General features: G+C 38.4%; 1 protein-coding gene and 1 long non-coding RNA gene across 2 annotated transcripts in view; both read right to left on the reverse strand.

Moving 5' to 3' along the window:
- The window catches only part of AstA-R1 (allatostatin A receptor 1), a 132,293-nt gene that overhangs the window by 94,450 nt on the left and 20,732 nt on the right, over positions 1-17,111 (reverse strand). The window lies entirely within an intron of this gene.
- LOC138911024 (uncharacterized) lies at positions 104-9,332 on the reverse strand. The gene is made up of 2 exons (XR_011416329.1): positions 1,127-9,332; positions 104-1,075 (listed from the first exon to the last, which is right to left on the reverse strand). It is a non-coding gene; the product is annotated as an uncharacterized lncRNA (long non-coding RNA).

The following is a 17,111-nucleotide window of genomic DNA, read 5'->3' on the forward strand; positions in this document are numbered from 1 at the left end:
TCCCTATTTCAGGTTCTTAAACCATCACTATAAATTGCAAGCGGCTAACATGGGTACTTGACAGATAAAACAATTAATTATGGAATTAGGATATCATATCATATAAGCTAATATAATTCGTTTATTCACGCATTGTTCAATTTTGTTGCCAATTAATAGCAAGGTGAGTATAACTCTATTTACAAGAAAAAATATACAGTTTCCAAACAAAATTTGAATCCAAAGTTAATATGATGAATGTGCAATAACGAGTTTAAATCCCATAAAGAAATTAAGGGGAAGGAGAAATTCACCAACATTATCTTGAGACTTGACGGATAGTAATTAATTTACCGTCTTGCTAAATTAACTGCATTTAAATGTTCATGTGTGTATATAACTACATATATCTATAGGCATTGGTTTAAACTCTTACTCACGCGATATCCTTCGAAGCAGACGTTGGGCCCAATGTATACGACGATTATGATCGCTATTGCTAAATATTACAAAAGAAATTTATAAGTATATAAACACATGTATATATATATATATATATATATATATATATATGAGCAACGGTCAAGGTCGGTGGTGTAGGAATTTCCTCTCGCTTTAACTTATTTAGGCATATTCATTGCACATTTTGTTTTAAAGAAATTAGTAAAAGAAAAAAAAATTAAAGGAAATAAAAATTAAAACTAAGGATCTATTAGCCGTCCATCTTGGCAACGTTAAACAATTAATGGAATTATATGGCAATGCTGCTAAGCAAGCGAAAGGGGTACACCAAAAGTAATACAGACTCGGCTCCTTTGTTACTCTCTGCAGGTTACACTATATGCTTAGTGCATGCGGTCCCGATGGTGCTGCATAAATAGTAAGCGTTTCACCCGCTTGACGCCGTTTTCCGAGGCTATGCCAGATGTTGTTCTTCGCAAGACAGCGGCTGATAAGTAAAATAGCAACAAAATTGGTTCTGCTGGGTTGCTAAGTGCGACACGTGCTCTTGGTGTTGCCCTTGTCTGGTCCGATCTCCCCCTCTGGTAGTGCCGACTAGTACGTCTAAATCTAGTCAACTGAGCAGGCACGGAAACTGTGGAAGCCTTAATTAGTTCCAAGTCTCAACACTAGCACATATAAATACCTTTTCTTTAAGGGTCACCCCGAATCACAATTAGGTTAGTGGGTCGAGTTGTTATGAAGGTTTTTGGTTTCTATTAGCGTACCAAAAGAACACTTCCAAACTGTACCACAATTGCAGCCTTGGTCGTTGATGTCTTTGCAAAAATTATTTGCAAAGAAAGAAAAAATGTTATGAACTTAACTCGCACGCGCTTCAAATATATCTGACATGCTAAGCTGTACTTTTAACCTTTACTACTTCCCAACGACAAAAAAAATAAGGAAGCTTTCAAAAGCTCTACATCACGCGATTATATTTTAAAACGGTACTATGGCCTGATCTTATCACCTTTTTCCTCTCTATTCGCCCTATTCGGTTGCGCATGCCCTCAGCTGTGCAATAAACGAAGAATTGGCTTCCAGCGCGGTCGGTAAAGCAGTAACTAAACTAGAGCAGCTGATCAACAAGCAGATTCGTTTGGGGAGTGCAAAGCAGCCACTACACCACAGTTTATGCAGCGCTACTTGCTAGCGGGACATAAACTGAAATAACTATAATAACTGTTGAGTTAGAACTTGTTACTAGTTTGTATATCTTTGAGATGAAAAGTACCGATGCATTTACCTGTTTCATTAGCTAGTTGATAGTAGGCTGGGCTGACTTTTTGTACAACAATCGCCGGAATGAAAACTGGTGCAAGCTTAGAACTAAACTTCTTTTGCGCGTTACTCTGACAAAAATTGCGGGCGAAGACTTTCGTACCGGCAGTAAGACTTATGTTTCGGCTGCGCAAATTATATATCTTAGCATTTCTATTATGTGACTGAGCTACATTGTCTTTAGCTATCTGACGGATTACTTGTAAGGCTGTGGGCCTCTCAATAGCAGTGTCTTCGGACAAGAGGTTAAGTCGCTTTAGCAAGTCATAGTCTTTACCGTTTAACATCATATTCTGTCCAAACGCTAAAAAATATGGAGAGTACCCTGTACTTTGGTGAACGCTGGCTCTCAAGGCAGCACAAATGGCGTACAGCTTTTTATCCCAATTTGAATGATCTTTTCCGATATAGGCTCTAATAGCCGCTAATACTGATCTATTTACTCGCTCACTCGCATTACTTTGTGGCGAGTATATTGCCGTTCGAATGTGGATGATTCCATACCGGGTAAGAAAAGCTTTAAAGACACTAGAAATGAACTGAGAGCCATTGTCGGTCAGAATAGTTTCTGGCACGCCGAAAGTGCAAAACAGTGTGTTTTCTAGATAGTCGATAATTTTGTTGGTAGTAAACGCGCGAAGAGGCCACATAAAATGAAATTTAGTATTGTGGTCTACAACCATCAGGAGACCTATATTGCCGTTCTTGGACCGAGGATATGGCCCTAGAAGATCCATGTAGAGCTTCTGAAATGGCCGTTCTGACGTCATAGGCTTGCCCATTGGAGGTCTCAACACTACATTGGGGCTTTTCGTTTGCCGACAAACTTTACAATTGACTATATATTCATGAATTTGGGCCGACATTTTTGGCCAAAACAAGTATCTCTTGAGTTTCTCTATTGTTTTTCCGATGCCACTGTGTGCAGCGTTAGGGGGATTGTGGGCTCTCTCTATCACTTGTAGGGTGAGAGACGAAGGTATCCAGAGTTTCCAGGATTGTTTCTCCTGAATGCTATATCCCGTCGCTGGCTCAGTACGTTTATATATAAAACCGTCGATTATCTGTAAATCCGGTAATCTGGATTGGTTAGAAGAAATACTGTCTATCAGATCCAGATAGTTTGGCGATTTGAATTCGGGTGAAGACAGGTCAACTATGGGACCTTGCTCCTCGAATTCCGCAAGCTCTGTCTCATTTTGACGCGATAGCGCATCAGCGACAACATTTTGTGTACCGCTACGATGCGAGACTTTAAACTTGAAGCCCTGTAATTTGATCACCCATCTACCTTGACGTCCTCTGAGATCCTTCTGTCTCATGAGCCATTGTAAGGAAGCATGATCAGTTATTACTTCGAAGTCCTGTCCTTCTATATACGCTCTAAATTTAAAAATACCTCTTATTACGGCTAAGCATTCCAGATCGGTCACACTATAATTCCGTTGGGCCTTTGACAGTTTCTCTGACATGTATGCTATTGGAGCCTCCTCTTCCTGTTCATTTAGTTGAGCTAGAACGCATCCTAAACCAGTTGTGCTAGCATCGCAAACTAATCTAAAAGGTTTTGAGAAGTCGGGTGTAGCCAATACAGGTGCAGAAGTTAAAAGTGTTTTTAAGGTGTTGAAAGCGGAATCAGCATCAGTGTTCCATTTCAATACTTTCGATTTCTTTAGCAACTCTGTAAGCGGAAAGCTAACTGTTGCATAATGATTAACGAAACGTCTATACCATCCAGCGAGTCCAAGAAAACGTCTCAGTTGTTTTACACTTTTTGGTACAGGGAATTCGTTAATAGCTTGTATTTTGCTAGGGTCCGTCTTTAGTTGACCATACCCAATTATAAAGCCCAAATATTTAATTTCCCGCATACAAAATTTTGATTTTGCGATGTTGATTGTCAAGTTCGCTTTACGCAAGTGCAGCGCTACTTCCTGCAAAAGCAACATATGCGAATCGAAGTCCTCTGATAGCAGAAGTAAATCATCTAAGTAGACAAATACGCGGGTCCGCAAATGGGCTGGTATCACGCGTTCCATTAGTCTACAAAGCGTTTGAGGAGCGTTACACAATCCAAACGGCATTACTTTGTATTGAAATAATGGACGATTAGGGACTGTAAAAGCGGTATACTGACGTGATTTTTCTTCTAGGGGTATCTGCCAGAATGCGTGCTTCATATCGAGGCCCGTTATATATTTAGCCGGCGGCAGACGACTAAGAATTCCGTCGATATGGGGTAGAGGGTACGCATCTTTACGAGTGTACTTATTTATGACTCGAGAATCTAGACACAGCCTGTTTTTATCCTTTCTTTGCACAAGGACGCAGTTGCTGCTCCAGGGGCTATGCGATACCTCTATTATATCTAAAGCTAGCATTTTCTCGATCTCGTCAAACATTAGCTTTTCAACGGCTGGCGAAATAGGCCAATGTCTTTGTTTGACGGGGGTCACATTATCTATTTCAATGCGATGTTCGATTAACTCAGTGCGTCCTAATCCTTCCTTTTCATAAGAATAGAAATTAGAAATGATCGAATTTAATCGTGACTTTTCTTCAGCGGTTAGCTGATGCATTTTCGCTGTTTCCTGGATATCCTGTTCGTTACTGTTGTCTAATTCATTTACGGACTCATCAGGACGAATTAAATTCGTTAACAGTCCAAAGTCCTGCCAAAAATTTATGCCTAAGTAAACATCTTGTTTCAAATCGGGTATAACATAAAAATCAACATTATGCACTTGTTTTCGAAATTCAACTTTAAGTGTCAGTTTGCCTACCACTGGGCAAATAGCGTTGTTAGCTGTTCGGATTGATCCAGAGCATTTGCGCGCTTTGGGATGTGACAACAGTGACTTAGCTGCAACATTACCGAGGCAACTAATCGTCGCTCCGGAATCTAATAATGCTACATATTTTTCTCCCTCTAGGCTTAACTCAGTGTACAAGCGGTTATCTGAGCTCATAAACACTGATTGAACGAGCTTCTTACGAAGACTTTTAATATTTTTCCAGAATTTCCTAAGTCGAACAGTAGAGCGTTTTGGCCGACTGAGAAATTCGATGGGTTCTATGCTGCTAAAAATTCGTCTTCGTGTGTCAAGATAGTGTTTTACTCTAATATGGTCCGGTACGTACTTATTTTCAATATCAGTTTGAGTTGCAGTCTCGGCGACTGAACATGTATTTGCCATATAAGTTGTAAATATAGTATTTGGAGTTGATTGCTCCAAACTACCATATGACTGTATTTCTGGCAAGGACTTTATTCTTTTGTGGGATGCGTCAAACTGGTGTTGGTCTGCGCATCCCGCTTCCGGTTTCCCAAAAGATTGCATTTGCTACAATTGGGTTTAAAAGTATTTTTAGCACCGCAACCGTAGCAGAATATACGCCTTTCTCCCATGCAGTCATCGAATCGGTGTCCCACTTTATCGCAATTCCAGCACACTATTTTCTTGTTCTGTATTTCTGAAATATTATCTTCTATATCATTATTTTCCAGTAACTCAGAGACATTACCTCTACCGTATTTGGTTCGATTGGGAAACGAGCCAGTTTCTCTACAGAAACTTTCATGTTTCTTAACTTCCTCTCTTAATTCTGCTCGAGTTCTAATCTTCAAATGCAATAGTTCGTACCTGAGCGCTGTTCTCGCATTGCGTTTTAATAGGTCAACAAGCTTGTCTTCGCTTATTTCGTTAGATAATTGGCTAACCAGGCCTTCAATCGCTGATTGAAAATCATCAAATGTCTCCTGATCTTTCTGGCGTCTTTTCCTAATTAGTTCCCACAAGTCAAAGTCGTCTTTAACGTCCTCGAATCTAAGTCGGAAATCCGTACAGAAAGCCAACCAGGTATACTGTGGGTTTTTCTTGTGGAAGCTCCAAAACCAATCATTGGCTTTCCCGAAGAAAAGTAAATGAAGATTGTCACAAAGCAGCCTATAGTCGCCGTTCAAATTTTGAGCCGTTAATGAACGAATTCGATACAAGAATTCATCTATCTGCATAGAGTCTTTCGAACCGTCAAATTTAAGTCGCCAGGTTTGCATAATGCTAGCTGCTTTTTCTGAACTCAAACTTGAGTTTGATCGATTGCTACCTCTGGGGCTGTATGGTCCGCAGTCAAGGGGTATGTCAGAGTTCTGGGCACTATTAGGGAGAGTATCAGCACCTAATCCCCTTGGAGACTGAACTAATCTAGAGCGTGTTGATTCAGCTTGCTCACTTCGTACATTTAATGTTGCTAACTTCTCTTGCAGTGATTGTTCAACAGAATCTTTAATAACGTTTTTGAGTTCTGCTATTAAAGTCCTTTGCTGAGATTGTAGAGCTTCGTTGATATAGGTAATTGTCTCTACATTTGGACCATTGTCCACTGACTTATTTCCGTTGCTGCCTAAAGACATGCAACTACCTAAATATTCTCTATGATTTCGATTCATAGACCTAGTTTGCATACTTCGCTTGGGCGTGGCTCCTCGCCCTTTTCCGAATCGCTGACCTCTCCTGATACCTGTAGTAGTCGAACCATCTTGGCAAGGTAGAGTATTTCGCGATAGAGTTTCGTCTGTTTCAGCATTACCAGCTGAGTGTAACTCCGCTGCCAGTGTATTGTTCATAAATATTAGTTGCCCTGGGTTGCAATCTGCCTCACATACTGGACATTTTGGGGTTGTCTTTAGTGTATTGCTTATGCAAACGTCGTGAAAACGGTGTTGACAAGGAGTAGTCGCAGATAGCTGTTCTGCTTGCAATTGCTCATGGCAAATGCCACAAAATGGATCTTGCGCGTTAATCGCTGCAACTATGCTCTCTGTGCTTCGTCTCACTGCCATAATGAATGCAAACTTTTGCTTGTTTCCAAACAACAAAAGGAAAACTAAATAGGACTTGTATTATTAAGTCTTGGTTATTTATTCTATCTGTCTTTTTCCCACACGTTATTGCTTACAATCCTTAAGCAAACCTGAGTAGTTGAATTTGTGCTATTTATTTTACTGGAGTCTATTTCTGATTTGGATTTTTACTGCTCATGGACTACTAGACAACATCCGAAATATTTCCAGTTTGTTGTAATTCCAAATAGTCCTTGAAACAATTAACCCAAATTTGATTATTATTCCCTCTTTTCCGATCTTACCCGCTGCTTAAAGTACTAGTAATTAATTGTGGTCGACTAATCCAGCAATGCCTGAATTACAATCGCAAATTCCTACAACTAACTACTGTCTGAACACAACGTATTTTCCCGAGAAAGGGGCCTAACAGGGTAATTAAAAAATAATAGGTAGTAATTGATATGGTATAACTTCGAGTTTCGATTGGGGATTGTTGTGCACTAGGTGTTAGTCGTGCTTACGCAAGAAGTAAAAGTTTTACGTTCTTGCTAGGGTCCCACGTGTTGGGCGCCATATATGTAATGGTGGGAAGGTTCGGGTTCAGTTTTTGCCTTTCGTTTGGCCATCTACCAAAAATAAAAACAAACGGCCGTGGCTGTTGCCTAACCGGGTGCATAGGGATTGGAGGTTCGCACTTCTTGCTAATACTCGGACAATAGCTCGTCGGACTGGTCGGGGTTTTTTCCTTTCCCTTTTGCACTTACCATAAACACATAGTTTAAGTGCGATCAAAAAAAATAAAAAAAAACTTATTGATTTAAGTAAATCCATTGAAACAAAAAAAAAACCGGATTCTAGTATGGGTACCATTAATGTGTTCCGACCGAACACCCAAATTCAAACTATTCAATTTCGCGTAAGTGAGAGAACTAAGGTGTTGATCGTCTCTCTTTCTCTTTACCCTCCCTACCTTGACAAGCAAAAAAAAAATGGAATGTGGATGCTTGTCCCTATTTCAGGTTCTTAAACCATCACTATAAATTGCAAGCGGCTAACATGGGTACTTGACAGATAAAACAATTAATTATGGAATTAGGATATCATATCATATAAGCTAATATAATTCGTTTATTCACGCATTGTTCAATTTTGTTGCCAATTAATAGCAAGGTGAGTATAACTCTATTTACAAGAAAAAATATACAGTTTCCAAACAAAATTTGAATCCAAAGTTAATATGATGAATGTGCAATAACGAGTTTAAATCCCATAAAGAAATTAAGGGGAAGGAGAAATTCACCAACATTATCTTGAGACTTGACGGATAGTAATTAATTTACCGTCTTGCTAAATTAACTGCATTTAAATGTTCATGTGTGTATATAACTACATATATCTATAGGCATTGGTTTAAACTCTTACTCACGCGATATCCTTCGAAGCAGACGTTGGGCCCAATGTATACGACGATTATGATCGCTATTGCTAAATATTACAAAAGAAATTTATAAGTATATAAACACATGTATATATATATATATATATATATATATATATGAGCAACGGTCAAGGTCGGTGGTGTAGGAATTTCCTCTCGCTTTAACTTATTTAGGCATATTCATTGCACATTTTGTTTTAAAGAAATTAGTAAAAGAAAAAAAAATTAAAGGAAATAAAAATTAAAACTAAGGATCTATTAGCCGTCCATCTTGGCAACGTTAAACAATTAATGGAATTATATGGCAATGCTGCTAAGCAAGCGAAAGGGGTACACCAAAAGTAATACAGACTCGGCTCCTTTGTTACTCTCTGCAGGTTACACTATATGCTTAGTGCATGCGGTCCCGATGGTGCTGCATAAATAGTAAGCGTTTCACCCGCTTGACGCCGTTTTCCGAGGCTATGCCAGATGTTGTTCTTCGCAAGACAGCGGCTGATAAGTAAAATAGCAACAAAATTGGTTCTGCTGGGTTGCTAAGTGCGACACGTGCTCTTGGTGTTGCCCTTGTCTGGTCCGATCTCCCCCTCTGGTAGTGCCGACTAGTACGTCTAAATCTAGTCAACTGAGCAGGCACGGAAACTGTGGAAGCCTTAATTAGTTCCAAGTCTCAACACTAGCACATATAAATACCTTTTCTTTAAGGGTCACCCCGAATCACAATTAGGTTAGTGGGTCGAGTTGTTATGAAGGTTTTTGGTTTCTATTAGCGTACCAAAAGAACACTTCCAAACTGTACCACAATTGCAGCCTTGGTCGTTGATGTCTTTGCAAAAATTATTTGCAAAGAAAGAAAAAATGTTATGAACTTAACTCGCACGCGCTTCAAATATATCTGACATGCTAAGCTGTACTTTTAACCTTTACTACTTCCCAACGACAAAAAAAATAAGGAAGCTTTCAAAAGCTCTACATCACGCGATTATATTTTAAAACGGTACTATGGCCTGATCTTATCACCTTTTTCCTCTCTATTCGCCCTATTCGGTTGCGCATGCCCTCAGCTGTGCAATAAACGAAGAATTGGCTTCCAGCGCGGTCGGTAAAGCAGTAACTAAACTAGAGCAGCTGATCAACAAGCAGATTCGTTTGGGGAGTGCAAAGCAGCCACTACAAAGTTTAGGCACTAAGTCAAGGGTTTTTAAAAAAAACTCTGTTATAACACTTTTTGGCCTATCATTCGATCGTTTATGCAAGTTTCTTGGCACAAATGCACTTGAGACGTTTTTCACACATTTTCAAAAACCGCCAACTTTTTTTTTTTCAAATACAAAGTATTTCATATAAAAAATATACTTATTTCAAACCGAAAACAATTTTTTTTTTAATATAAAATTTTACATTTTTGCCAATTTAAAATTATTATATATTCAATGTATATTTTTTATAGGCTTGAAGATGCCTTCTTCTGCCTATTATTTAAATTGTTGCAGAGCATAAAAACGTATTAAAATGCTTAAAAATATTATGTTTTTCAAATGCCAGGCTGGGACGTGGATATATAAAACGCGACTTTATGTCAGCGTTCGTGATTTAAATTTGATAGACACTCGCGCGTGGTCTATGTGGGCAGTCCGTAGCCACAGGGACCACAACAATCGTTTGAGTCGCCGTCGATGACGGCGTCGGCGTCATCTTCGTCTTTTGTTCGTCACATCGTGGTCCGTGTTCTCGTCGTCGCCGTGCTCGTCTTGTGCACTTAATTTAATGACCAAAGTTCGCCGCACTGAGCGTTGGCATGGCAGCCGGGGGGGTACACCCACGTCTTAAATCGCCAGCATCCAGCATCCAGCCTCCAGCCTTTAGCGTCCTCCTGGAGTCTTCTAGTAGTCCTGCTCTTTCACGCTTTGCATAAGCAGCGTCGTGTTTATTTACATTTGTGCAAATTGTTATTTAATTAAATTTTAATACGCTTCATTAAAACTTCTGTTGGGGTTGCCTGGCCTTCAGTGCGTCTGTTAGTCAGCGGACGCGCGAGCAGATTTAGTCATTTTATTATGCAATGATAATCAGAAATCAATTTATTGTGTATACAGGAGCTGGCTAGAATGCTTGGATGTCTAAGGCCAGCCAAATGGTCAGAAATGTCAGGCAAATAAATAAAGTAACAACAAACTAAATGAAATGCAGCCAACGGGGCGCAAATCAAGTCAATAAAATTCAATTTGCTGCTCATCAGTGGTTGAGCAAAAGTAAAGTGGGCGCTAATGTTGTGCACAGAGCCGGGACCAGGACCAGGACCAGGACAATGCCTTTGGCCCCCAACGCCAATGAATTGTGCCGTTTTGTGCGTTTAAGTAAATACAAGCACATTAGGCTGACAACAACAACAATAACAACAACAACAACACGAGCATTCAGCTGTAGCTGAAGCTTTGGCACGCCACGCGTTTTGACTTGGCCAAGTTCAAGCCCCCCAAATGAAAGCTACTTGGGAAAACACGAAAAATTCAAAGAGCAGCATAAGATGAACTAACAGAGAAACCCCCCACCCATCCTCTGCTGAATCCTCTTTGCTCGCAAAGAAAACATTAAGTCCAGACAGAGAGAACGAGAAAGTGAGAGAGAGAGAGAGAGAGAGAGAGGGAGACACTTAGAGAGACAGTCGTTGTAGTCAATAGGTAAACGTTACGATTAATTCCTTGAATGCTTTCACAAATTCTCAATACTTTTCGAAATCTGTTTTTTAGTGCGGCTCCAAAATCTTTCAAATTATGCTGATAATTGGGCTAAGCTGATTTAAGGATAAGCTGATAGACTCATCGGAACGTAAACATAAGATAATCTTTCTATTGTGTTAGGAGAAATGTTACTTTAATTTATTTAGGGTATCTAATGTCATGCTGAACGCCTAACACTAATGAGTGAAAAACTAAGGCAACTGAGTTAGTTGTGTGAAATCAAGGCGTAAAACTGAACTGAAGTAATGCGAGCCAGACTAGAAGAAACAGCTCCTGGCTCAAAAACGGATTGCCAAATAATTTATTTATTCATTCTGATCATTTGTTTGGCCTTGGCCTTGTCAAAACGTTATTTAGCAATTTTCGTTTATTTTAATAATAGAAATAATAATACTTATTTTTCTTTACTGCCCGATCTACATAACTTATGTGTACTTTGGGGCCGGTTTAAGGCTCGGCTTCGTTTAAACCGGTTCGACTTGTATACCTATTTTTTAGAGTACCGCTGCAAACGAAAACGGACGGCATATTCAAGTACTTTGTTTAAATCCCTTTAGTATGTATGGCAGACTAGATTTGGGGCTCTATTGTCTGGCTAGCGTGGAAGCCCAGGCCATTGCTCTAGCATTGTGCAGCTGACAACTATTGTGCTGGACATCGCTCCGCAGCTGAAACATGAGACATTGACACACAATGTCAAGCCAACACTGAAACAAGCTGAAACTCGGCCCAATGGGCGGTGCGATTCAAGAACTTGGTCCAATACTTGAATTAAGGCCCGAAATGGCCAGCATACAATGAACTGAAGGAAAGCGCTTCGAGATTAAATTTCATAAAACGATATATGGAAACGCTTTATATTAAATTGGGTAAGCAATCGTTTTAGTTATTTTTATGCTGTGCATGACTTAATTACAATTCATTTGGTTTGGTTACAAAAACAATCAAAATTGATCAAATTGTTTATTTAATCAGATTTTCATGCTGGCTGAACAAATCAAATTAAGAGTCGCTCACATATGCAAAGCCATAAAATGCAATTTCTCTCACAATTTTCATGCTTCCTGCCTGAAGTCACATTATACCCAAAATATACCCTAGCAATATCCGACCATAATCTCATTCCACTTAAGTTGGCCTAGTCTGGCATGGCAATTAACATTCAGATACTGACCTGGTACCAAATAATTCTGATTATTGCAGCAGCAGAAATAAATCAAGCAAATATATCACATCACAACGTATCGCATCACACATACGCAGTGTTGTCCAATGAAATGTGTAATAAAATATGCTTAGAGCGACGCTTTACTCTGTCTATTGGCCAACTGTCTGCTGTCTGCTGTCTGCCTGTGTTCGCTGATTAAAGGTTAATAAATATTTCATTGAATTTGCCATTTCACATTTTCGCATTTACCAACACACACACACATTTATATACATATATAGATGTATATAAAAATGTATATATATGCATGGACATATATGTTTCGCAATAAGATCGAGCGGATGCGTTTCGCATCCAGATATGCTTTAATGCTCTTTTAATGCCCCCGCTGCTCGTTCACTGTGTTTGTGCGTATGTGTGTGTGTGACGGTTCAAAGGCTAAAGTCCCGTTAAACAGTCGATGATGTGCTTGGGCCATCATTAAAGCCATTACTCAATGCTCATCGCTCAACGCTCTTCGCTTAAACACTTTCCACATACGGCACTATTTGATCCTGTGCGTGCGAATTCCCTTTGAGCTGGCTTCAAAGTGATTTTTACTGCTTGGACTGCCCGGACTGCGCATCCCGGTCAATTGGACTGTCAACGGTGCTGGCAACGATTTTGCGAATAGCTTTTTAGATTGAGCTTGGGCCTATGGTTTTGGCTGTTATTTAAGCTGAACACACGAAATTAACCTTGAACATAATGTTATTCGTCTGTTAAAAGGTTAAGTGGTTTTATTTAACCACTTAAACATGTGGTTAACCGTCTGTTAACTGATTAACTTACATATACTTATATTTACAGATCTTCATGATCAAACCAAGTGCAATTTAAATTTGTTTGCTTTACTTTTTCAGGTAATAATCATTTCATTAGAATGTTGAATTATCCTGATAAGCATTCAGAGCCCTGGAACATAAGTTAACCGTCTGTTAAGAAGTTAACATATGTATATGTACAGAGAAAATATTAGCACAATTAAAATTGGAATAAAACAGAGCTATAACTTTGCTATTTTTATACCCTGAACCCATTAAAAATGGGTATAAGGGTATATTGTATTTGTGCAAAACGACTAGAACCTCTTAATTGTTTGTTACTATTCAGGTAGAGAATTCTTAATGAAGCTAGTCTGTTATATTCTATTGCCTTTAAGACCGTTGTCAATACTTTAAAATTGAAATAATCCCTTTTGTTTATCTATATTGCAACAAAACTTAGTGTATACAATTACACAAAGGGATAGATATAAGTTGGAAATTTATGTATTTTTAGTTTATTGAAATCCTTTTTAATGCTTGCATAGAAAATTCTTATTTAACAGCAGTCAGTTGCCTTTTTTTTGTTTACAAGGTGCAGGAGGCTGCCATATTTTCATCTGTGATTTTTTTTTTTTTGCAAGGCAACAAATTCATTGGCCAACAACATATGAAGCGTTATGTAAATCTTACTAAGCGATTTCAGTGAAAATTACATAAGGAAATTACAATAGTAGAATAGCAATGAGAAAACGGGCAAATGAATTTGTTTTTAAGTGCTATAAATAAGCCTAGGTAAAATAATTCAATTGCAAATTACACTTATATATCCCTATAAATAAATCTGTTTCTCTTGACTGATCAGTTGACTGATTGCTGAACAATGCACAGTCCATACCTTATGGCTTTTTGGGTTATACGTTTGTAAAAGTCTTCTTTGTTGACCATCCGATCGGTGTATGTACGTACGTATATATTTATCTACATATTTATGTATGTAGGTATGTATGTATGTATGAATATATGTATGTATGTATGTATGTATGTATGTATGTATGTATGTATGTATGTATGTATGTATGTATGTATGTATATATATATGTATGTATGTATGTATGTATGTATGTAAGTATGTATGAATATATGTGTGATTAGATATGTTTGTTTGAATATGTGTTTGTATAGGTGTATCCATGTGAGTATGCATTGATGTGAGTACTTATGTATGCATTATATCTGTATGGATGTGCCTAGCATATACATATAGATATTTATGTATTTACGTATATTTTTGTATGCATGCGAGTATGTGTACATGCTTGTATAGAGGTACATATGTATTTACATAAGAATTTTTGTATGTTTGTATGCATACATGTTTGCATTTATATATGTAGATGAATCTATGCATATTTCTTGTATGTTTATATGCAAAACCCATTTTCTCTTTAGCTGCGCTGCAAATTAAAAAAAAAAACGTTTTCCTAACTAATGCCCTACTACGATTCTCAAGAATTCAAGTAAGTCTCACAGGCTTCACTTAAAGTGAAGGCGGTGTCCGCTTTGATATTGGAGGAAGCGGCTTCTACTATGGAGTAGACGGCAACGTAAGCAGATGGGGTGATGGCAGCTTGAACAATAGAGAAGACGGATTCAATTATGGAGCGGACTGCGGCATTAAGTACGTATATATTTAAATTGTCTACGGGCTGAAAGAGTTTATTCTCAAATTTAAAGCCGAAAACTTGCCGGGAAATACCCGCTAGTAGTAATATTTTACTTTGAGTTGTATGTCTTACTGTCAAAACTGAGTCAAGATTGAATCGGCATCACTTTTGATTGGAAACCTAAACCACGCGTTGCATCGAATTTTACTTTTAATGTACGCTAGAATCGATCAGAACATTCTGATCTCCACCAAGCGAATGGACTCAGAGTGTGGATTACAGTTTCTACGTTGTGTAGCTTAGAGGAAACATATGTTACAATGGCAAGGTGTTACACTAATAAAAAAAAAGAGAACGTACCTTTTGAAGGAGCTTCTCTAAGGGGTTCAGCCAGGACCCAGGACTCTGACCCGCTTTGGAATGCCGTAGCGGCTACTAAAAAAAATTGAGCGGCTTCTGTTTTAATGAGCAACGCTTACGAAGCGTTTGATTTACATATGGGAACAAGATCCAACTGACTTAATATGGCTTAGGACTTAAATTAAATTAAAAACAAAGTATTTTACGTTGTATATCTGAATTAACAATTTATGCTCAAGCTGGACATGCAAATAATTAATTGGCAATCCAATTAGCATCAACAAAAAAGAAAGAAAAACAAAAAAGAAACTAAAACGCAAAACAAACCCTAACAAACAATTAAAAAGTCGTTAATTTTCTCATAATCTGCTCCACACTCGACTGCATTCAGAATTCATCTAAACTTTTTCGCTCTGGCTTGAGGTCCTTATGATGACTAAATCGCAAACAATTCATTTCTTCTCTTTTGGTTTATTTTTTCTACTGCAGAGGCAATTAAAACGTTATGTAAGAAAAGTCAGCAAAGCATTTCGGTAGAACGTAGCACAAATTGCAACTTTCCGGATGTCGATATACTTGTCACTTTTACCTGCCACCTGTACTTGCCACCTGCCATCCGTCAGCCGCCACCAGCCAGATGGTATTCATGGCCAGCCATGCTAAACCTTTTGCGAGCAAGTGGCTGCCAGACTGGTCGGAACGGAGGGGGAAGAAGTCTTTCATGAAACATATTCAAAAATAAAATAGACAAACCATATACGAGCACATGATACTGACGATGCTGCTGATACTAACCAGGGTAAGGATAATGTTGATGATGACGTGGATGATGATGTGAATGGTAATTATGGGCATGGAGTAAGGAGTTTGAACTTTGGAGGATGGTGTTCCACCCCAGCCTAACTCTCGCTGCTCTGTGCAAAGTTTTCTTGCGAGTATTTTTCATACTTTGTGAATATTAAATTCATTCAAAAGATTTGAAACTTTTTCGGCGCTGCTCATTTTGTTGTCCAATGCAAATAACAGAAGATGCCCCCAGTCCCCAACCACCAGTTCTCTTTCCTACTCTACCCAGACCCTGCTTTAAGTAAATGTCTGTAAATGAGTAATAACTGCGGCGGGGCATGGGTGCGCGCGTAGGGGCGGGCAAATTGAAGGCAGATGAACGTCGACTGGGTGCTCAGTTCCATGGAAGGACACGACGTGAAATTTGTTTAGGTTGAGTCGCCTTTTTATTTTCGAAGTTGTTTCGTTTTTAAGTGCCCCTTCAATAAAATCAAAGAAACACAAAATAACAAAAATATATACATAAAAATGTATTAATATGTATGTGTGCAATAAAAATGCTGCAGCTGTTGTGCTTTTTAGCAGTGCCTCCATAAGAGGCACATGTTATATCTCCTAGGTAAAGGTGCCCAATTTTTAAATATTTGTCTTCAATTTAAATACAATGCCCGCATATTGATTCAATTATAAATAACCAACAAGCCTTTTGATCAGGACAAGCCTTCCGTGTTGAATAGAACTTTTAATAGACAAGCATATTTGAGGCTAACATTTGATCTGTTTTCAAACATTTATGCAGCAATTAGCCCCAATTGAAAGATATTTAATTTGACATTTTAATTTATTTATAAAAAATAAGTTTTTAGATTCACAGAACAAATTTTTTTAAATGCTATTAGTACATATATTTTTTTTAAACATTTGTTTCGTTTTGGGTTCAACTTTTCTTTACCCAATTAATGCGATGTAAGAAGGTTTTGTTTTTGATAAATGAAAATCAAAAGGAAGACTCTTGCTTTAATAGGAAAAATCCATTTAAAAATATTGCCTAAACTGAATTATTACTCATCTAAACTCTTAAGTATGTCAATTAATTAAGTACTTAAGAGCCACAAGCAGCTCATAATTCATATGCTACGCCTGTAGCTAAATTAATTATTTTCGGATCAACGAATATAAAAGATTTCCTTTTAATTAGAACGATTCTTAGGATATAAATCCTTGGCTTCCTCAATATTAATCGAATACCTTGCACACCTGTATGTATACACACACATAGGCACACACCCCTCCGACATGCGTTTGAGCAGTTACACATGTCCTCTCTGCCGGCACATCCCACAAGACGAAAAGAAGACATATCTGAGACAATACGCTGATTTATGCATAACGCTTAACATCGATATTTGAGGCATTGCTGGAGGCCACCTGGTCGCTGTGTGGCATTTGGTGTCAGGCTTTGTTGGTCTTTTTTTTCTCGACTGTTTCACGCATCGCTTGTCTTCACGCCGCAGCGCTTCGCAACTCGATGACACTCA

Source organism: Drosophila virilis, chromosome X (genome assembly GCF_030788295.1).
Source record: "Drosophila virilis strain 15010-1051.87 chromosome X, Dvir_AGI_RSII-ME, whole genome shotgun sequence".
Lineage (NCBI taxonomy): Eukaryota > Metazoa > Arthropoda > Insecta > Diptera > Drosophilidae > Drosophila > Drosophila virilis.